The following is a 22,593-nucleotide window of genomic DNA, read 5'->3' as shown; positions in this document are numbered from 1 at the left end:
ACATTTCTATAGTACTCATTATTTTTTAACAGATACAATGATGCTTTTTGCACTTTTCTAACATCCACTAACTCTTGCCAAATTTTCTTATTCTTAGTAGGAACACCATTAACTAGAATGACTAGTGGCTCATTTTCTGCATGGTCTACACCAATAGTTTCAATATTTTTCCTTAAATCTAACGGTAAATACACAACTCTTCCTTTCAATCCTCTTTGCAACTCTGATGGAGGTAATTTACCTGTTTTGGGCTCCATACGAACAATAGCCTGAAACGGGTGAACATATTGTATGAGAATAGACTCATACGTATTCAAATCTATCAGCTCTGGAGGAATAGCAACCAACTCTAGATTATTATGAACAGCTCTAGCAGGCATTTTATTCTCATCTAATTTGTTATAACAATATTTGCAAATATGCTGCTCACATCCCAAATCAAAACAATCCTCTAGCAGCAAATAAGTTGCAAATTCCATCCACTTATCATTATCTTCTTTTTCACTTTTTAAATACAGATTGACACCCCTAGTCTGATTTTTATAGTGACTTCGCCGACAACAAATACAAGAAACATTTGGTCTTTCACCTAAAATTACGTTAAACTTTGTGATTTCATCCTCAAATTTTTTTGTAATTACGGATTGTACATTGTCTTCAACATCTTGTTCTACTAATGTGTCAGTTTCTTCACTCTCTTGCTGAGGACCAAAGTAACAAAACTCAATATCATCACAGACCTGCTTCACATCTGATACGGACCCAAGCAAAAGAGCTCTATTCAACTCACTTAACTTTAGTGCTGGACTTTTTGCATAATACAACCTTCTCACTAACTTCCGCGTTTGAGTATGATGTACTGCCAGCATTCTGAAATGGTGAAAAACACTTTGACAAACTTTCCTAGAAAGACAAGCCAGAGAATGACCTTGCAAACCAGTATGTTTTCTCACTCTGCAAGGGTCTAGTCCTTGCAACAGCTTAATCTTTTGTTTTACACTTTTTTTTAGTATAGGCTCGTAAAAAAGTACATAATTTTTCAATAGATTCCTTTCGTACACTGCAAACACTACTGCAATCCCAAGTGTACACAGGTTTTTTAGCACGTCTCCCTAAAACTTCATCAGCTATCACTTCTTCTGCATTTCTTTCAACCATTTTCTCTTTCTTAATTGGACAACCGTCGCTAACCTCATAACCTCTACCACTGGTGTCAACTGCATACAATAACTTTTCGCTCAGTGAATAACTCTCTTTATTAAAAAAAGGCTCTGAACTGGAACTGTGTTTCCATTCTCCCAAAAAAACATCACAACATTTTTTTTTATTAATAACTCTTTTCCTTCTACTTTTGGCCTTCATTACATGTATTGGTTTATCTAGTGATCGAATTCTGTTTAACACTAAAATAAACAGTTTCCTTTTTACTTCAAAAGCCTTTTCCACAATGTTTTCAATATGCTACTTCTTTTTATAAAATAAAGCTCTCTTTTTATATTTCTTCACATCTTTCAGCAAATTATGCACTACTCTCTTGTAAAATATTTTTTTGCATAATTCCTTATACTGATTTTGCCTTCTTTTACCATACTTTATCTCCTTTGACTTACCATTTGCTTTTTTACTTTTCCTCTTATTTTGAATTTTTGTCTTACTTGAAGAATTCTCAGTAGTTCCAGCATTATCTACATTCTGTTCGCTCCTACAAACATTTTTAATAAATTGCTTCGTGATCTTACCAGAAGATTTTTTCCTTTTAGCCACATTATCTTGTACATTCAATACTTGTGGTTGATGTTTCTTCAAATAATCCTCCTGTCTCTGTTCTTTTCTTTTTCTTTTTTTTTCTGGCATGATTTCTCTATTTTAACGTTGAAAAACAGTATCTGTAAAAAAGAATCACAAATAAATGTATAAAACTTTCAAATTTATACTATTCCATTACTGTACAAACACATTTTGTATTTAAACTGACTAAGAAACTATAGCCCGGAAACACAAGTGTGACGATGGTTAAAACACTACATGCATAGTGCATACTACTTTGAAGCAGTTCATGCCCTAAAGCCTACCTCACTAAAAGACTACATGCTAACTGACTGAATGATTACAGTACTATAAGGAGACACACTAGCTGAGTTACAGGGTGTTTGCTAGAAGTGTATGAATACTAACTGGGGAATTGAAGGTGTGAAAGACAACTGTGTAGGTGATTAGAGGACTGCATGCATACTGGATAGGCATTTGAAGCAGTCCATGTGCTAAGGCCTGGCTCACTGCATGAGTACTTGGGTACTGACTGAATGATTAGAGTACAGCAAGGAGAGTGCCTGGGTGAATTTATAAGTGGTAGGCTTTTGGCGCAAAGAATGGATTAGTACTTGGTACTGAATGGGTCACTAGAGGAGTGCAAAGGGATGTTTTCTGGACTGTATGGATACTGACTGGGGAATTGATGGTGTGAAAGACAAGTGTCTAGGTGGTTAGAAGACTGCATGCGTAGTGGATAGGGGTTTGAAGCAGTCCTTGTGCTAAGGCCTGGCTCAGTGCATGAATACTTAGGCACTGACTGAATGATTAGAGTACTGCAAGGAGAGTGTCTTGGTGAATTTATAAGTGTTTGGGTTTTGGCACAGTGAATGGATTAGTACATGGTGCTGAATGGGTTACTAGAGGACTGCAAAGGGAGTGACAGGGTGTTTCCTGGAAGTGTATGGATACTGACTAGGGAATTGAAAGTGTGATAAAACAACTGTGTAGGTGGTTAGAGGACTGCATGCATAGTGAATAGGCGTTTGAAGCAGTCTATGTGATAAGGCCTGGCTCACTGCATGAGTACTTGGGTACTGACTGAATGATTCGAGTACAGCAAGGAGAGTGCCTGGGTGAATTTATAAGTGGTGGGCTTTTGGTACCAAGTGAATGGATTAGTACTTGGTACTGAATGGGTCACTAGAGGAGTGCAAAGGGAGTGACAGGGTGTTTCCTGGAAGTGTATGGATACTGACTAGGGAATTGAAGGTGTGAAAGACAAGTGTATAGTATGTTAGAAGACTGCATGCATACTGCATAGAGGTGAATCTGTGATCTGAGACAGAGGGGAAGGCACTGCCTTAACCCTACTGCTCCTCTTCTTGGAAAGCACCTGGTCCATAGTTTCAGGATCCAGCGTTATGCATTTTGGCCTGTGACCTGGTCACAGCAAACACCTCTGCAGGGATGCCCAACATCTCAGCATGAGTCCAAAACTCTACTTCAGACCAGGCTGAAGTCTCTAGATCATTGCCCAATAGACATTCAACAGGGAGGTCTGCACTGACTACTACCTTCTTGAGGCCAGTTACCCCTCCCCAGGAGAAATTCACAACTGACAGACTATGGTTGGCCCTGACATTGCTTGCATTGGTAACCTGGTACATTTCGTCCAGGATGATCTGTCCAGGGTCCACAAGATCCTCTGCCACCATGGTGACACTAGCACCTGTGTCCCTAAATGCCAAAGCCTCTTTGCCATTTATTACAGGCTGCTGTCTGTATTTGCCCAGATTACTGGGGCTCACTAGGAAGGACATATTAATGTCTCCATCACAAATCAGCAATGCCTGAGTGGGTACTCTGACTAGGCCAGAGTCCACTTCAGAACCCAGGGTCAACCCTACTACACCCTTATTCTGAGTACCACCTCCACCAGTAGCTGCACTAGGTGGAACAGTTGCCTTAGGGGCAGGAGTGGTGGTGGTTTGGTCTTTGGACTTGTTACAATCAGAAGTCCAGTGCCCTTTCTGTTTACAGAATTTGCACCAGGACTTCTTTTGGCCTTTTCCCTTGTTAGACTGTGAATCCCCACCAGATGCAGATTTTTGGGGCCCTTGTGAAGACTTCTGGTCTTTTGACATATCCCCACCTTTCTCAGAGCCTTTAGGATCCTGCTTCTTGGTGTCACCCCCTTGGTTCTGGGTTTTCTGTCTCACTCTGGTTCTGACCCATTTGTCTGCCTTCTTTCCCAATTCTTGGGGAGAGGTCAGATCAGAGTCCACCAGGTACAGATGCAACAACTGGTTCTGGCAATTATTAAGGATCTGTTCTCTCATCATAAGATTATACAATCCCTTAAAATCAGTAACTCTACTACCAACCAGCCAACCCTCCAGCAGAGCCTTGGTTACACAATCTATAAAGACAGTCCAGTCCTGAGTCTGTGCTTTCTGGGTGTCTCTCAACTTCAACCTGTACTGCTCAGTGGTTAAGCCAAACCCATCTATCAGTGCACTCTTCAGGACTTCATAATCATCAGCATCCTCTTCTCTAACAGTGAGGAGATTGTCTCTGCCTTTATCTGAAAAGGAGAGCCACTAGATTGCTGCCCACTGCTTTTGGGGGACCTGTTGTGCTCTACAGGCCCTTTCCATAGCAGTTATCCACTTATGGATATCATCCCCACTCTGGTAGGGAGGGACAACCTTGCTCAGGTTCCTATGGTCTGGAATATATTCTCTGACTCTAGGGACACTGTTGCTGCCACCAGGGGGTTCTAACCCCTCTCTTCTAGAAGCTCTCTGGAGCTCAAAGGCTTCCCTATCTAATGCCAACTGCTTGGTTTTGAGGGCAAATCTTGCTTCCTCATACTGCAGCAGTTTGTACATTCTGTCAGAGGAGGTCTCTCTTCTATGAAAGTTGGAGTTCCTCCGCTGGACAGATTCTCTGCCAGAGTCATAGGAGTGCTCAGACTCCCTAGAAAGGAACCTAGGCCTCTCCTTCACTCTGTCAGTTCTCTTAGGGAGAATTCCTCTATCCTGTTCAGACCCTTGTGGATCTGGCCCTTCAACCACAGAGTCCTGGTCATCCTGATGTTCATCATCTGACCCAGACACTGTGATTGACCCACCCCCTGATTCATACCTATTAGCTCCTAGAGCTAATCTAAGATCATCTGCTGTCAGCAGATCTATCAGGTGTGGTGTGGAGGGACTCTGTCCTAGCTTCAGGTGCCTTGCAGCACACATGGCTTTCAAGTCAAAGAAAGTCATGTCCTTATACTGAGGCTGAGTGGACCCACTGGCACCACCATTTAAGGACATTCTAGCGTTGTGCAGTGTTGTACTACCTACACTAGTTTGTGGCCTACTGATCATAGCTTGAGCTGTAGAAAGGGTGTGCTATCCCTTGACACACATCTCTAAGTTCAGTAGAACCTATTGATACTAACCTTGAGTACCTATAGTGGTTTTCAGTTAGTAATTCAAATAGAGATTTTCTGGTAAAACAATGGCAAGCTGGAATCCCACACGCTGCCCACCAATGTGAGAAGTTGGCCTGGTATATGCTGGTCACTAGTTAAAGTGGGCCAGTACAATTAGACTGTTTTGGTAGATAGGTTTAAGGCAACCTTTTAAAGAAAGCTATCCTAGAGGCATCTGTGGAGAGCAGCCTTCAGGCTAAGTCTTTGGAGGAATGTAAAGCAGCTTGTTTTACCTTAGGATCTCTTGAATTACTAAATGAAAGGACACCACACAGGTATATATATCAAATATATATGTATTTATTTCTAGACACACTCTACTAATTTCTTTATGAGATTAGAAGTCAGGAACATATGCGCAGATCAACATTTCACAATAAGTTAAGCACAAATATGACTGGGGCCTAGGGGCGTACCAGACCATATACTACAAAAGAGACTTAAGAATAATGACTTGAGAGGAGACAAGGCCTAATGCCTTTAGAAGTGCTGGGGCCTCACTAATCCACCCAATGCAGGTAAGTAAAGGGCCCACGGGAGACGCATGCAGTGTGAGAACACAGCCGCGGATCCCAATTGACTTCTATGGAGCAAGTAACGGTTGGATTTTTAAGGTCTCAGGATACTTCGGGAGAGTCTACAAGCAAGTCACTTACAGGGTAAGTAGTTCTAGAGCCAACACACACAGGAGCACCGTAGTGCTGGAGTTACCTCACCCAAGGAAGCCGGGTGCATAGGCGTCGTTTTCAATGGGAGCCAAAGAAGACTTGCTGCTTGTGAAGACAGGAGAAGTGTCCGGTGGAATCCAAGGCTGGATTCAGAAGAAGGAAGACCTGAAAGCAGAGGAGACAGTGTTCAAAGTCACTTGGCAGTGACTCGGGGCAAGGAAGCTGGATACCCACAGTCGTCGGGTGATTTCAGGTGATCACAGGTGTCTTGACTCTTCAGCCACGAGGTCCAGGAGGTGTCGACGACAACCAGGAGCTGGATTCGGTGTGTCCCACAAAGTCTGCAGCTTAATGCGGTGTCGGTGACCAGATTGGAGCCAACAAGCCTTGTTAACAGCAAGTTTTGTGGAAAGGACAAAAAGTCAGCGGTGCAGACCAGCAAGGTCTGAGGGACTCACCCAGTGAGGGTAAGTCAGGGCAGGCCTGGAGCAACCAGGGGAGCCCTTTGAAACTGTAGAAAAGTTGTCAGGTGACCCACGAGCCAGCCAGCAAGGGATCGCAAAGATGTTTTGGGAGGATTCACTCAACAGGGGCCCACGGTCACTCAGGACGGGGTAGGACTCTGATCTTCTGTGGAAATCCTGCTGGAGGCTTCGTCCACATGTGGTCCAATGCACAAGTTCATAGAACATCATGAAGGGTTTGCACCCGAAAATAGTGCATAGTACCCAGGTATTGGGGTTCCTCGTCACTTGTGGTGTCCACTTGCCTCAGCGTCATTGGGGACTCACAATGGCCTTGGAGAAGTCAGGAAATCCACTTCCGGGGCTGCAGGGACTTCGGACTCCGGCGGGAGTGGGAAAGTTTGCGACTGTTGATGTAAAGCTTTGGTGCCTGCCAAGCAGGGGAATCACTCCTTGACTCCAAGGGAGATACTTTCGTCTTCCAGAGGTAGTGGAATGTCGAAGGTCCAGGATTCTTCTTCATAGCGTCGTCCAGGGATATCTAGTTTGCAATGGCAAGGGTTCCCTAACTTATACTAGAAGAAAGGGAGGGACTCGCTCTATGACCCCACCTACGGGAGGGTCAGAGGAGTGGGTGGCTACACCCACTTCCCTTTGTCCAGTTTCGTGCCAGAGCAGGGGCAGGTAGCCCCTGAACCGGTTTGAACTGGTATATGCACAGAGGAACCTACTGCTCCCCCAGTGCAGGACTTCAAAGTACTCTAGGAGTGCACTCACCCAGCCCCAATACACTAAACCCTGTCTGGGAGGTGGTTACACCTACCTGTGACAGGATGCCTATTATTGGTCCTCCTCCACTGCGAGTTTCGGTCAGCAGCAGGAGGGCAGCCCAGTGTCTGTGACTGGTGGCATCCATTTTGTGATGCCAGAGCTCTTCAGGATTCTACCGTGTTTCCACAGTAGGTACATGTCTATCCCTCTAGAAGGGTGGGATCATACTCCCACACCAGTTACTGGTGTGGGGGTATGATTCCAAAGCGTTTGACACCAAACACAACATGTTTTGATGCAGCCATCCCAGAGTCAGCATTAACCGCGAGGTTATAATGCACTTAAGAGTATATGGTTTGACTGCATTCACAAACAGCCCCAGAGAATAGCCTCTGCGAGCTGCAGAGGGGCCCTGCTCAGGTAGAGGCACCCCCTCACATGGAAACCAAGCACCCTGCCCTCAGGATTGATAGGGCCTGCCTCAGGGGTGACTGATAGGTTTAAATGTGTGTGCAGGGTGAGATATAGTGAACCTATATAGCTGTGAGGAGTGCTAACACTACCTCACCCAGGCTGCAGTAGCAGGCCTGTGGTGTCAGATTTAGTCTGCTTCCCAGGGGTGGCATAATACATGCTTCAGCCCCTGGTAGTCCTGTGAAGTACCTATGCCCTTGGTACCTAAGGTACCATATACTAGTGTCACAGGAGATGGTAGGCACTAACCTTAAGCCGGCTGCAGCAGGAGCGATGCTGGACGTGAGTAACCCCTTCCCCTATCTGTGTGTTCCTCCCAGAGAAAAACGAGATTCACCTCGTCTGGGACAACCACAAGGAAGGGGGAAAGGGAAAAAAGGGATAAACGAAACAAGAATGTAGGGGCCGCAGGACTCTTGGGAAGACTTCAGGGAGTTGTATCTTTCACTCTCTATCGTCATTCGTTCCTGCAGAAAAGACACACAACAGAACCATGAGTGTGGCCCAATCCCTCCCCCAACTAATCCATACCGGTTTGTAAGTAATTCACGTACCATGCGATTCTGCCACAAGCATACAGGAGTGAAGTAAACAGAACACTACCTAGGGAGACGGCATGCTTCCACTAGCGAAGTGCGTTCCCCACTGTGTATGCGTCAAGGTACTAGGATCCGAGCCTTGCAGCGGCTCTTTTTGAAGTAGAAAATTATAGATGCAGCGCTCCGGGGCGCACGTGTGTCGCCAACCACCACGTAACGGTATTTGCCTAGGAGTCAGAGCTATTCAACAGCTCTCCAAAGTTATGCCACAAAAAACAAGTATGAAGCGCTCCTGCGCGTGTGCGTGTGAGCCTTCAACAGCTCTCCAAGGTAATGTGACCAAAGCAAGTAGTAAGCGCTCCTGCGCTTGAATAATTCTTCCGCGATGTCCGCGGTTTGGAGGCAACATGGAGGTCGCCCCCGGTGTACAAGAACTCGCGCTCCTATGCGCGTTCACCAGGAAGGTAAGGGCCTGAGGGTTAGGGTTGGCTGAATACTGGGCTACGCACCTATGCACAGTGCCGGGAGTCCGCAGTACGGACGGCAGCCCGAGGGAAGATCAAAGGCGCTCGCTCGACGAGACGTGTGAGCGCAACGTTGCGGTGTCTCAGAAACCCGCGTCTATCTGGGGAACCTTCGGGGAGGCATTGACGCGGAATCCGGGAAGAGGCCAGGCACCGCTTACCCGGCAAGGTTCTGTGGTCGTGTTGGTTTAGTCAGGAAACGCTGGAAACATCACGGGCTTGTCGGGACTCGGCGTCTAACGAGGTCATCAGGTGACGAGCCCCGTGTTCAGGGAGGAAGGAGGTTACATAGGGAAGTCAATGGAAAGAGAGGTAGGACACCCGCTCAGTCAGTGGCAGGCATTCTGGGAGACGTAGTACAGCATTCACTCCTCCCAAACTTCCATTCTTACCTACGCGCTGTGACAACTAGGAGGTCATAAGGTACCACAGTATCCAATCACTAGTGCACCTAATATGCACTCCAAGTAGTTTAGAGAGAACAGAGAGGCTGGAGCCCTGATTAGCAGGGTCCCAGCCAGACTATAGCCAGACAGACTATAGCCAGAAACCAGTGTAAACATCAGAAAAAAAGTGGGGGCAACATCAGATGCAGATCCTACTCTCCTACCTAGAGTATCGTAGAGTGGAGTGCATACAGTGGAATAGGGGGGAGTGGAGTGCCGTACAGTGGAGTTGCATAGAGCGGAATATTGTATAGTGGAGTAGCGTACAGTGGAGTGGTTTATAGTTAAAGGGCACAGACTGGAGTGGCTTACAGTAGAGTGGGTAGAGAGGAACAGTATACAGTGGAGTGGTGTAGAGTGAAGTGACGTCCAATGGAATAGTGTCCAATCTAGTGGCGTAGATCCGAGTGACGTACACTGGAGTGGCATTGAGAAGTGTAGCATACAGTGGAGTGGCATACAGTGGAATATCGTAAACTGGAGTGTTGTAGAGTGAAGTGACATACAAATGAATAGCTCAGAGTGGAGAGGAATAGTGTATAGTTGAGTAGCATAGAGTGGAGTCACATTAGGTGAAGTAGCATACGCTGGAGTGGCATACACTGTAATGAGTGAAATAGCATACAGTGGAGTTGCGTAGAGTGGAGTGGTGTCCAATGGAATAGCATAGAATGGAGTAGTGGAGTGGCGTAAACTGGAGTGGTACAGAGTAGAGTAGTGTACATTGGAGTGGCATACACTAGTATGGCGTACCGTGAAGTGTCACAGAGTGTAGGGGCATACAGTGGAATAGCATGACGTGGAGTGCAGTAGAGGGGAATAGCATACAGTGCATTGGCGTACAGTGGAGTGGCATAGACTGGTGTTGTGTAAAGTGGAGTGGGGCACAGTGGAATACCATACAATGGAGTGGCATAGGATGAAGTTATGCATAGTGTAATAGCATAGAGTGGAGTGGCATAGAGTGGAGTGGGGTTGAGTAAAATATCATATAGTGGGGTAGTATAGAGTAGAGTGGCATAAAGTGGAGTAGCATACACTGGAATGGCATATACTGGAGTGAGGTAGAGTAAGAGTGCATAAAGTGCAGTGGTATCCAATGGTATAGTGTAGAATGGAGTAGTGTAGAGTTGATTGGCATACACTGGAGTGGTATAGAGCTGAGTAGCATACACTGGAGTGGCACTGTTGTGTGGCTTATACTTTCCCAAGTAAAACCGTGCGTTTATTGGACAACATGTATGTCAGAATTGTGCGAGACTGAGTCTGAGCCCGCCCTCAGGAAGTGTTGGCCTAAGTTCTGCTAGCTCACAGTGCACCGGCTGTACCCTAAATCTGACCAGGTAACAAATGGATTGTGTAAGCTCAGAACATGACAACCCTGACTCCCCAAGGAATTGTGGTAACAGATCCAGAACTTTTTTGTTTGGTTATTATGTATACCCAAAGAGATACACAAGAAATACTCAGCAAGGAGTTTCAATGTTTATTGAAGCATTGTGATTCTTGAATAAAAGTGATGTGCGGCAATAATCAACAGATGGAACAGAATAGCGTAATTAGCATTATGAGAATGGTGAAGATAATGAATAATGCTGGCACTCCTGTCTAGCACTACCTAACCCAGTATGGGGTGGGTGCTCTACCAAACCGCTGTAAGGTGATCTAACTCCCTATTACCTGCGGGTAAGTGTTATCAGGGGGCCCATCTTGGTGTGGAACTGAGCCGCATCCCTCTCAAGAGGTAAACAGGAATCAGCTGGGCTGGAATTCCGGCGTGCAGTGACCTCGCATTGTCAGCGAAATCCTCCTCTAACTAAACAAGGAGGTGATCCTGCTTTTATAATTAATATCACCCATGTTGCGATGACGAAGCCCTAGTCAGGCAGCAATCGTTTATTCTTTTGTGATTGCTCTGTTGCTGTGTAGACAAAATGAGAGACAACATTTTGCATAGAGTTCCTGGCTTCTATATAGAATGTTCAAGGCGGCATGACCTACGAAATGTAAATATAAGCAAAGCCATTTTGGAGAATATTATCCTGCACAGGTACGCAATTAAATGTGTATCAAATGTCAATATACAGGGTGCAAGAAAAGATGTAAATTTAATGTGAACATGTAAAATGGTGGCGTTCCTACTCAACCTGAATGTGACCACATGACAGCATACACTAGAATGACATGCCGTGGAGTGTCGTAGATTGTAGTGGCATACAGTGAAATAGCATAGAGTGGATTGGCGTTCAGTAAAGTGGCGTAGAGAGGAATAGCATATACTAGAGTGGCATACAGTGGCTCGTATACAAAGGAGTGGCGTACAGTAGAGTGGGGTAGAGGGGAATACCATACAGTGGAGTTGCATAGAATGGAGTTATGCACAGTGTAATAGCATAGAGTGGAGTGCCTAAAGTGGAGCAGTGTAGAGTGGTGTGGCGTATAGTTGAATACCGTATTGTGGAGTGGCGTAGAGTGGAGTGGTGTACACACTGGAATACCGTTGAGTGAAGTGGTGTATAGTGGAGTGGTATATACTAGAGTGACATACACTGGAATGAGATGGGATGGAATGAAATACAATGGAATGATGTACAGTGGAGGTGCGTACAGTAGAATAGCCTACAGTGGAGTGGCGTAGAATACAATGGCATAGATTTAAGTGACGTACACTACAGTGGCATAGAGTGAAATAGTGTGTGGTGTAGTGGCGTAGAGAGGAGTGGCATATATATGTACAATAAATTAGGCAGGAATGTAGAATATGGTGTGAAAAGTAAAGCAAGACAGCGAATTGCACTACTTTGTGTTTCTCCAGATTTACCAACCAACACAGAGCCACACATGGTAGCCTTGCATTTCTTTGTAAATGTCATTAAAGTATTCTGTTGCCAATGTGACATCATTCAAGGGTAACGGGATTCAAAAATGCATCTGAGCATTAGGCATATATTGCGCCATGGTATCCCGCAATACTTTTGCGGTATACCGTGGTGCATGCCGATGGGAAGGCAGTAGAGGATCTTTACTGCATTTTGGCTGTATTTTGGGTTAGGTTCTTATGTATAGGTAAATAGTAGGTTTTATTGTTTTTCCTTACCTTTTACCACTTTAATAAAGTGGCAATAGATACAGAAATTAAATCATATTTTTCTATATATGTTTTAAAGTGTTTATGAAGTACCTTACTAACAGCTCGCTAAACATATGTACCTTGTGTAATACATATTTTTTAACTTGCGTGGTATTTTGTCACAACTTGTGTGGTATTACTTACACGTGTTTTTCAAATGTTTAAATATGTAAAAATACACTGCAGTACACGATATTCATAACATATAGTTTACTACAGTGTTTTTAAAATCTTTTTACACATTTTGTGTCCCATAATATTTTTAACAAACATATACATTATAATTATTTTTCTCTACCTAGTGCTTCCCAGACCACAGCCAAAGTTTAATTAAAACAAGATGGCCGCCTTAAACTTGTGTAAAGGCAGTCATTATCCATGGCATCGGCATGTGCCATGGTGGTTTCGCGAAAGTACCTTAAAATGACAGCGACAAAAACATAATTAAGGACCAATTTATGAAATAGCCATGCAGCGCAGCACACATAGATAGAGGAAGTAACAAGAAGAAATTAAGACATTTCTCCTTCTTACGCTTTTGGAACATTCCCAGGTTTACCAGGTTCGGTAATTCTGGGAATGCATCAAAAACCATGAGAGTTGCATGAGAACACCCACACAACGCCCATGGAATGCCTTACCAGGGCAGAGTAAGGCAATACAGCAATTTGCGCTGTGTTGCCTTACTCCAGATTTATAGAGCTACTCATGGCTCTGCAAAGTATCCTCGCGTCCCTCTTTCACCAAGTTGCGCAAAGTGGTGCAAAGGATTTGCTTCCTTATAACTTAAAAAATACTTACCCTACTTAACTCTAACCCCAAAAAGGATCATTTACACTCCATAATCTATAATTCTGCCAATTTTCTTCCAAATCCGACTGGCTGTTTGCCCTCTATGTCAAATACAACAAGTCTACGGAAAATCCATTGGGGGAAAAAAGCATTTTTGGACCCTCCTTTTTCTTTGTGCCCTGTTGACCAATCACCGTGAAACTTTCCATCATCCACCAATGTAGAAAAAGCTATAGATCTGGATAGAATTTTGGAGATTTGTCAAACGGGTGCAAAGGTATTAAGGAGCAAAAATCGGAAGAATTCCTATCTCTGGTAACCTTAACTACAGAATGGCTACTGCCACTCTGTAATATACATATATATTACAGAGTGACAGTAGTATCTCTGTGATTATAGTTAGAGTTACCAGAGATAGTGATTTCTCTGATTTTTGTCCCTTAATAACTTTATATCCGTTTCATGAATCTCCACAAAACTTTGCAGACCTATTGCACCTGTTACATTTTTGGAGGATTGAAAGTTTTTCAGCGTTTGGTCAAGGGGTGCTAAGAAATAAGGGGGGTTCCAAAACAAACTTGAAATCCAATGCATTTTTCAGAGACCTTTGTACTTTACATAGCGGGAAAATGGGCAATCTGATTTGGATGAAATTCATCAGGTTTGAAGATGCATTGTAGCTGCATCTATGAAGGGTAAGTATTTATAGAATTATTAGCATTTTAAACTTAGTGATATCTTTTAAGGCTGTAGTTTTGAGGTAGGTTCGGCGTACCATCACGGTACATAGTGATGACAAGTCATTATCTGATTGGATAATGACTGTCTGTACAAAACATGCAGGCAACTATGTCATTTTAAGGCCATTTTGCTGGTGTCCTAGTTTAAGGACTTTATAATAGGTGAGCATTAGGTTTGATATATTTTCCTACCTATTACGATTTAATTATTATAATTTAAATCGTAATAGGTAGAGAAATATAATTATAAGTTTCTATCAAATAAAAAAATATTACAGAGTACCAAGGTGCTACCAAGGTATTACATAGGTAGTGCCACGGTTCCTTTAAAATAAAGGTATAAACATTGAAAAACTACAGTACCTTTACAAGTTTTTTACATATCTAATTATGTCAAAACAAGTAAATGCATTTCCACAGTAATACCTAACATGTACCACATTACTTAAAAAATGTTCATTTGGTAGAAAATATAATACGTACTAGGTACTACTGCAGTAGTAAACTGGTTAAATTAATGGATAGAAAATGATACAAACTTTTCCATGCCTATTGCAAAGAGTGCCATGCCGTAGTCTAGTTGGCTGGTGATGAGGGCCCGAGTCAGCATTTTCCTGTGCTGATGAGGAGTGAGGTTCCGTGTGAATAGGAACGACACTTTTTGGGTGTGTTCGAATATGGACGAGTTTGGTATCTACGAACCGCAAATGACGAGTTTAGTGGGTGTACGCGTTTTCGCTACGCTACTATGTACGGATCGTCTCATTTCTAGGTATGTCCATCCGAACCCTCGGGTTCCATTTTAGATGCGGCATCCATTTTGTTTCTTGCCCTCAAGTAGCCAGCGAACGGACCTTGTCCGCTCTGTGACCCTGGGGTTCCCAAGCTTTCACGAAGGACACATGTTTCTTTGAGGGTGTCTTTTATGATAGGGGAAATGGCACGGCAAAGGCAGATGGCCCCGCTCAAGGCTCATCTTGCCGTGCCAGTCTATTGTTTCAGTCATGCATGCATTAGGCACGAGGTCCTTGATCCTCCAATCAAGTTTCTGTTATTACTCTCTACACTCTTTTTCAATCTGTTGTGCATCCTTGTTCTTCCTTTGCATCTGTTTCTGTCCCTTCTCTTAATGTGTTTACAGTCAGAATGGAATGTGCTTAATGTGGGGATAACGTGCTTTTACAGTTGGGAACCGGCAATGTTGTTGTAATTATGTTCCGGGCTTCTGAAACATGAATGCGACCCTTTTGAAGTTTATTGTGGGAACTGAGTCGTAACCTTTGTTTGCCATGTTGTGCTATGACCAAAATGTGTATAAAAGGAGCGATCCACTTTTGCAATTCGAAGCAGTCTCTCAGAACCTACACGTTGTGTACTTCTTGCGATTTCTGTATCCCTGCAGTAAATAAACGCTGATCTTTGACGCCGCAGGAAGTGTCCCGTGTCTCTGTGTTTTGTACGCCGGAACAGGTAACTCACAAAGGTTTCAGGTGTTGTCCCCTGGCACCGCTGGGCCTTAGAATAGCCCAGTCCTTCAGTTGGCGCCCAACGTGAGGCGACATCAGCGGTACCGGTCCAAAGCCCGACAATCGTGAGGAACTTCGTGTGAAATCTCTGAGGGAAGGTGCACCCCGCTTCATCGATCCAGTTGTCGAAATAAGTGGCCCGAAGACTTTTCCCGCGAAGATTCCCGCCTCCTGACGGCTGCGACGGACTGATGCCCTGACTGTCGACCTGTTTTGGCGCCTGGCGTAGTCCTTTGTACGGCGAGACGATAGACGGGCCTTCCTGGTGACGCCATTGCTCTTTCAGTTAAGTATTTGTGGGTCGCTCCCAGGTTACTTTGTTGTTTGCATGGTTCCATTGCATTTGTGGTTCTTAGTTGTTGGTTCTTAGTTGTTGGGTTTTATTTGACGATTGCAATTGCCAAAAACCGAGGGTCTTGCATTTTTTGCGAGGACATCGTAATTCGATAGCCCTTGAAGTTTGTAAACTCGGTTAGTGTGCACGATGCCTGGCCGTAGTGCTTTGTTTGGTTTCCTTAAATGTTGCAGCACGGATTCCCGACTGGAGGATTCATGCCCGATACCTCCAGTTGGAACTCCAATTTATGAGCTCTATAGTCGCCACGGCGTAGGTCCTATTGTGTATAATGACTATTGGATTTGTTACACTAAAAATGATGGTGTTCTTAGTTGGCCATCACATGGTAGTTTCGAAACTGCAATATTAGATAATCTTGAAGCTAAATTGTTTAAAAAGAAGGCTAGGCCGGCCATGTTTGATTCCTTTCGATTATGGCGCAAAGAGACCAAGCAGAAAGAAATCAAACAGATTAAGAAAAATAAGAGAGAAGGTGTCATTACGGTGATGCGAAATGCTGAACAGTATCAGCGAGACAAAGATGAGAAGGAGCAGGAAGTTAGTGTTAGGCTTCATCATATGGCAGTGGATAGATGTTATCCGGTTTTACCGTCTAGTCCAGATAAGACGGGAGAAGAAGTGGTGGAAGATCCCCTATTGTCCTATCTATTGAAATCACCACCTCCCTATGCACCAGATACCGTGGGTCCTGTGATTCCTCCTGTTCCTCAACCTGTTGTTTTGGCGGCTGCTGGTCAGCCTGTCGTTCCTCCTGTTCTTCCGAATCCCCTTGTGCCACAAATTGTCCATCCTCCTTTACCCGCTCTTTTTCCTACTGCTCCTTTGCCGGTACCTCACCAGCCTATTGTTACTACTACTCCTGTTACCCTGACTACTGCTACTGTTTCTACGCTTACTCCTAATGTTGTTGCTCCTGTGCCTTCTTCTTCTTCCCCTTCTGTTCGTAGTCGTATATTTAATGCTGTCGCTACTCTCTATTCTCCGTTTTTTGGACCTGTACTTGGGTCAAATCTTTCTGATGTTGCTCAGAGGCGCAGTCAAATCCCTGATGGTAGGGAACGTGAGTCGTTAGTGAAAACGGCGCGTAAATGGATTAGGCATCCTGCGAAGTACGCTTCGCGTATAGTTTTTGAGACATTTTCTCAGTTTAATGAGCCCACACAAAGATTCGTGTTCGAGGAAATGTGTAAATCCTTGAGAGAAGAGTGGGATAATGAGGAGGTAGATAATGTACCGCCCGAGATCACTGAGATTCAGAATCAATTTTCGACTGGTACGATTGTAGGTGACAACGTCCGACGTGCTTTAGAGCGTCTGTTATCTTTTCGATCTATAATGCAACCTCGAGCATTGTTTAAGGACGCCACTGAGGAATGGATGGCACAACCAGGTCAGTATCCTATGCGGGAAGTTCCCCCAGTATGGATGCCAGGTGATCCTAATGCTAATCCTGCTATTCTACCACACTTTCAGAGAGTTTGGATACACCTCCCATGGAAGCGATCGGAAGTTTTGCAGGTAAAGCAAACTTTGCCCGACCCCCGTAAAAATCCTGCAGGTTATTATAAGGAGTTGTCCCAATTAGTGGATGCTACTGTCATGAACCTTGCCGATATTGACATGTTGTTTGGTAATGTAGTACCTCAACCGATTTGGGCGAAAATCCGTCAAGAGAATCATGCAGCTGAGTTAGGCGGTGATTGGGCTGCCCTTGCGGCGGCTGACGGACGGCAAGTTGGTGAGGCTAAACCTGAACAGCTCATTGAGAATCTGCCCCAGAGGATAATTACCCTTATGAAGACACGTATGCCAGCTATACGCGTTAATTGGGACAAATTATCTGCGTGCAAACAAAAGAAGGACGAGAGTGTCTCCGATTTCTTTACGAGATTTGAGGAGGCATTTATTGATCATAGTGGTCAGGATATGAGCTCTGAGGGAGGTCAGCGATTGTTTGTTGATAAATTTGTATCGAATTTGTTGCCCGAACTAAGCAACAAGTTGAAGAATTCTGAAAGTTCGTGGGCCGTTTCTACCACTGCTCAGATATTAGCCACGGCCCAATACTACGAAAATAGAGAGAAAGAAGAAAGCGAACGCGCAGATAAGAAAACGAAGGATCTTAAAACAAAGGTCTTATTGCAGCAAGCATATCCTCCGCGCTCGAATCAGAATGACTCGCAACAGCCACATCGCTTACAATCGCAGTCGCGTAATGACTCCTCTACACCTCGCTTTGTGTTGGGGTACAATCAATGCGCATATTGTAGGGGTGAGGGTCATTTGAAGTTTAATTGTCCAGTGCTGCGTGACCGCAACAATGGTGTTTCGGCTCGAGGAGGTCGTAGTGGTCCTCAACAAGCATCACGTGGTAGAGGTTGCGGCGTTACTCAGAATCAGAACGAGCGTCTTGCCGCTTCCTCAGATTCGCAAAATTGCTTTGATCGGCGCGATCTATCGTTTGGTAGATCTGCACAGTATCATGTGGACGACTATTATGTCGAGCATGATGTTGGTGTTGACGGTAATTACTAGGACAGCCCTAGACAAAGAAAGGGAGTAGTATCAGTTCCGGTTGATCAGAGAGGGCCTTATGTCGCAGTTGCTACATTGGGCGTAGTTGAGCCTTTTCTGTTGGACACTGGTGCAGCGAAAAGTTCCATCATTCATTCGAAACTCCCTGGCGCGCCTTTGTCTGGCTTAACGAATGTTTCCGTTGGATTCTCTGGCGCCCCCGTTAGCAATCCAGTTTCTAGCCCTTTGCCCCTTACCATTGGGTCTCGTGAGTTAGAAGCTCCCTTGATTTTGACTACTGGTTGTGGTGAGAATCTTTTGGGCCTGGATTTATTGAAGCGGTTATATGCGACTTTGTACTTTTCTCCTGCGGGAGTGGAGCTTACATTGGGTCAGAGAGTGATCTCCCCCATGTATCTGTCGACTGATAAGCTCCCACCGGAATTGAGTTCTCTTCCTGATTCTTTGTGGGCGACAGGTCCTTATGTTGTTCAATTAAAATCAAATGTGCGACTGCCACGCATTCCCCAGTATCGTATCTCTCTTGATGGAGAACGGGCACTTTTAGCGATCCTTTACGATTTGATCGATAAAGATGTCATCGAGGAAACACGAGGTAACGTGTGTAATAGTCCTGTGTTACCTATTTTGAAACGAACTGATCCATCCAAGCCTCCTGTGTATCGTTTTGTTATTGATTTAAGGGAGGTAAATAAAATTGTTGTTCCACAGTTTCCCGTGGTGCCTGACATTACAGCTTTGCTGACTCTGATTCCAGCTTCTGCCGCATGGTTCTCGGTAATCGATCTGAAGAATGCGTTCTTTAGCATTCCGATTGCTGAGGAAAGTAGAGATTTATTCGGTTTCTCATTAGGTGGTCGCAGCTTCAGGTTCAAACGCGCACCTCAGGGCTACTGTGAGAGTCCATCGATCTACAGCCAAGCTCTTAAGAGTCAAATTGATGCGTTTGTGTTGCCGGCTGGTGCGGCTTTGATTCAGTACGTCGATGATCTGTTGGTAGCTGCTGACACTGAACAGATTTGCAAAACTGCTACAGTGTCACTGTTACAGCATCTATGTGACTTACATCACAAAGTGTCACCTTCTAAATTACAAGATTGTTGTCAAGAAGTAACCTATCTAGGTCACTTATTGTCAAAGGCGGGAAGAAGGTTGACCCCTGAAAGAATTGCAGCAATTGCTCGAATGACTGTGCCAACAACTCAGAGAGATGTGCGTGCCTTTCTAGGTATCACGTCATACTGCAGACAGTGGATTCCAAATTTTTCACTGTTAGCGAAGCCATTGATAGCTCTCACGTGCAAGGATGTTTCGACTCCTTTGCCATGGACGGAAGAGTGTCAGACAAGTTTTTCTGAACTACGTGATGCGTTGTGTTCGGCTCCTGTGTTAGGTACTCCTGATTACAGTAAGCCATTTACACTATACGTTCACGAGAGAGAAGGTTGTGCGATGAGTGTTTTGATGCAACAATTCGGTGGTAAGCAGCGTCCATGTGCATATTTTTCCTCGACCTTAGACCCGGTAGCTAGGGCGTTGCCGAGCTGCTTGAGAGCGACAGCGGCAGCTGCGGTGTCTATTCGACAATCCGCAGGTCTGGTTATGGATAATATGCTCATAGTGATGGTTCCGCATGCAGTTGACACTCTCCTGAATCGGACAAAAACTCAACATCTGACGAGTGCAAGGTTGTCCGGGTACGAGTTGACCCTTTTGGCAAGTCATATACAGATCAAGCGTTGTAATGTACTGAATCCGGCGACACTGTTGCCGATTAATATGGAATCAGATGATGTACCACCACATGATTGTTACTTACGAACTGAGGAAGAAACGAAGGGTCGTGTGGACCTGAAAAACACTCCGTTGACAGACCCCGATGGCACTTTGTATGTTGATGGTTCATGTTTTAAGTTGCCGAATGGTGATGTGACGACTGCGTATGCTGTAGTGACGTTGAGCACGGTTGTGGAAACTGCGAGATTGAGTCAGAATTCAGCCCAAGCGGCAGAATTGATTGCATTGACAAGAGCGTGTGTTTTGTCTAAGGGAAAGCGAGTGAATGTGTTCACCGATAGTCAGTATGCATTCGGTGTTGCGCATAGTTTTGGTCGATTGTGGAGAGAAAGAGGATTTATGACATCGCATGGTACGAAGATCCAACACGGGCAGCTCGTGAATGATCTTTTGGATGCACTTACATTGCCTAAACAGGTGGCGATCATTAAATGTAGTGCGCACCGAAAGGTTACGGATGATGTTGGTCGTGGTAATGCATTTGTGGACGAGATTGCCAAGGAAACGGCTAAGAATCTTGCAACCCGAATGTATGTTACGGGTTCAGTGAGGTGGCCGACGGAGACTGGTATGTGTGAAGACACTGTTGAGAGTGTGAAAACAATTCAGAATGAGGCCACTGAAACTGAAAGAACCAAGTGGAAAGAAGGTACGGGAAAGTTGGACATGCATGGATGTTGGGTTGACTTGTCGGAACGTCAGAGGTGGATGTTACCGGATGCTTATGTATTGGCTGTCGTGACTATGGCTCATGGGTTGTCACACATTAGTGCAAAAGGTATATGCAAGTTATTGTCTCCAGTATGGAAGAATGATGGTATTGCTAAGTGTGCTGAGAGAGTGGTTAAAAATTGTATGGTGTGTTTGATGCATAATCCTGGCAAGGGCACCCCCACTCCACCTGGTCATTTTGCTCCTCCTGCCTGTCCCTTTGAGGTTATCCAACTGGACTTCATCCATATGGAGAGATGCAATAATCTGAAGTATGTTTTAGTTGTGGTTTGTGCGTTCTCCAGATGGATCGAGGCCTATCCTCTTAAGGATAATACTGCCCTGTCCACAGCGAAAGTCCTACTGAAGGAATACTTCCCTCGGTATGGAATGCCACGGATTGTGTGGTCAGATAATGGAAGCGAGTTTGTGGGAAATGTGATGCAGAGTGTGTGTAAGGGCCTTGGAATTCGACAGAAATTCCATAGCGCCAATCATCCCCAGGCAGCGGGTTTAGTTGAAGGGTACAATGGTACTCTGAAGCTGAAACTTGCAAAGATACAAGCTACGACCGGTTTATCATGGCCTGATGCCTTGCCTCTGGCTCTCTTATCAACCAGGGCGACTGTACACTCTCGAGTAGGGCTTAGCCCATATGAGATTGTGTTCGGCCGCCCTGCGAACATTTGGGGAGTTCCGAGACCTAAGGCCTTTGGTAGTCTTGAGTATCCAATGCTAATTGATTATCTTCATGATCTGACTACTAAACTGAGGTTAATTCATCAACAGGTCTTTGAAGCTTTGCCGGCACAGACAGAGGGTCCTGGACATCGGCTCCAACCGGGTGACTGGGTCGTTACCCGAAATTTTGGCCGAAAACGCAACTTGGAGCCAAGATTTGTGGGACCCTTTCAAGTGCTATTGGCCACAAGGACTGCAGTTCGGTTGGGAGGCAGAAAGAACTGGGTACACGCCGGCCATACCAAGAAGGTGCCGATCCCTTCACCAACAGATAGTTGGGTGAGGACTGGTATTGCGGCAACGGAAACTGAGACCCCTCTATGCTTTGTGCCGTTTAGCGATGCTCAACCTGTAGGAGACAATTCATTGCAGTCAGACACACCTGTTGAGTCGTCAGTTGTAGAGAACTCGAGGTCTGAGTCGTCATCCAATCGACTGAACACTGTTTCACCAGCTGAACAATTATTTGAAGAACAGACTCGACCTGGAAGAAATCGATACTTTCTTCGTCCACGTAACAAAGACTAATAAAATTTTTCTTATATTTCCCTTTTCTGTTGCCACGAACACTACAAACAATTACATCCTTTTTTGAGTTTCTTTTTATGTGCGCTTTTCACAGCTAAAGAGATTTGTATTAAGCCGAGTGTTTAGGAAAACCTATCATCCGGGTTAACCGTAGGGCCGTGCAGGTACTCCCTTCTGTTTAGCAGGTTTCTGACATTAGGTCGGTTACTTTTTTGTCGACTCCTGGGAACTCCTGGGAATTGATAATCGCTACTCAGAACGAAGTGCGTCAAGTACGTCACGGACGGTTTTTAGAGGATGGCATTCTCTAAGCTGTTGGAAGTAGAAAGGATGTCGGCGCAAAGATCAAAATTGCATAAGATTGTACGAACAAAATGTTTTCTGTTTCAGGTATTCCTACTGTTTCTGACTGTGTCTATGCTATTGGTGGGTGGAGCTCTATTACCACTGTTTCTCCACATTCCTTTCATCCTCTGCCCCAACATGAACAGGTTAGACGTGCGGAATTCATGAATAACTCCTTCGTTCAACTCCTACATCAGCATCAGTTGGTGATGAATACTACCAACTGTTGGGTGTGTGGGTTAATGCCACATACCATGGATAGGGG

This window comes from Triturus cristatus, chromosome 6 (genome assembly GCF_964204655.1).
Source record: "Triturus cristatus chromosome 6, aTriCri1.1, whole genome shotgun sequence".
Lineage (NCBI taxonomy): Eukaryota > Metazoa > Chordata > Amphibia > Caudata > Salamandridae > Triturus > Triturus cristatus.
This window is presented reverse-complemented; position numbering follows the sequence as displayed.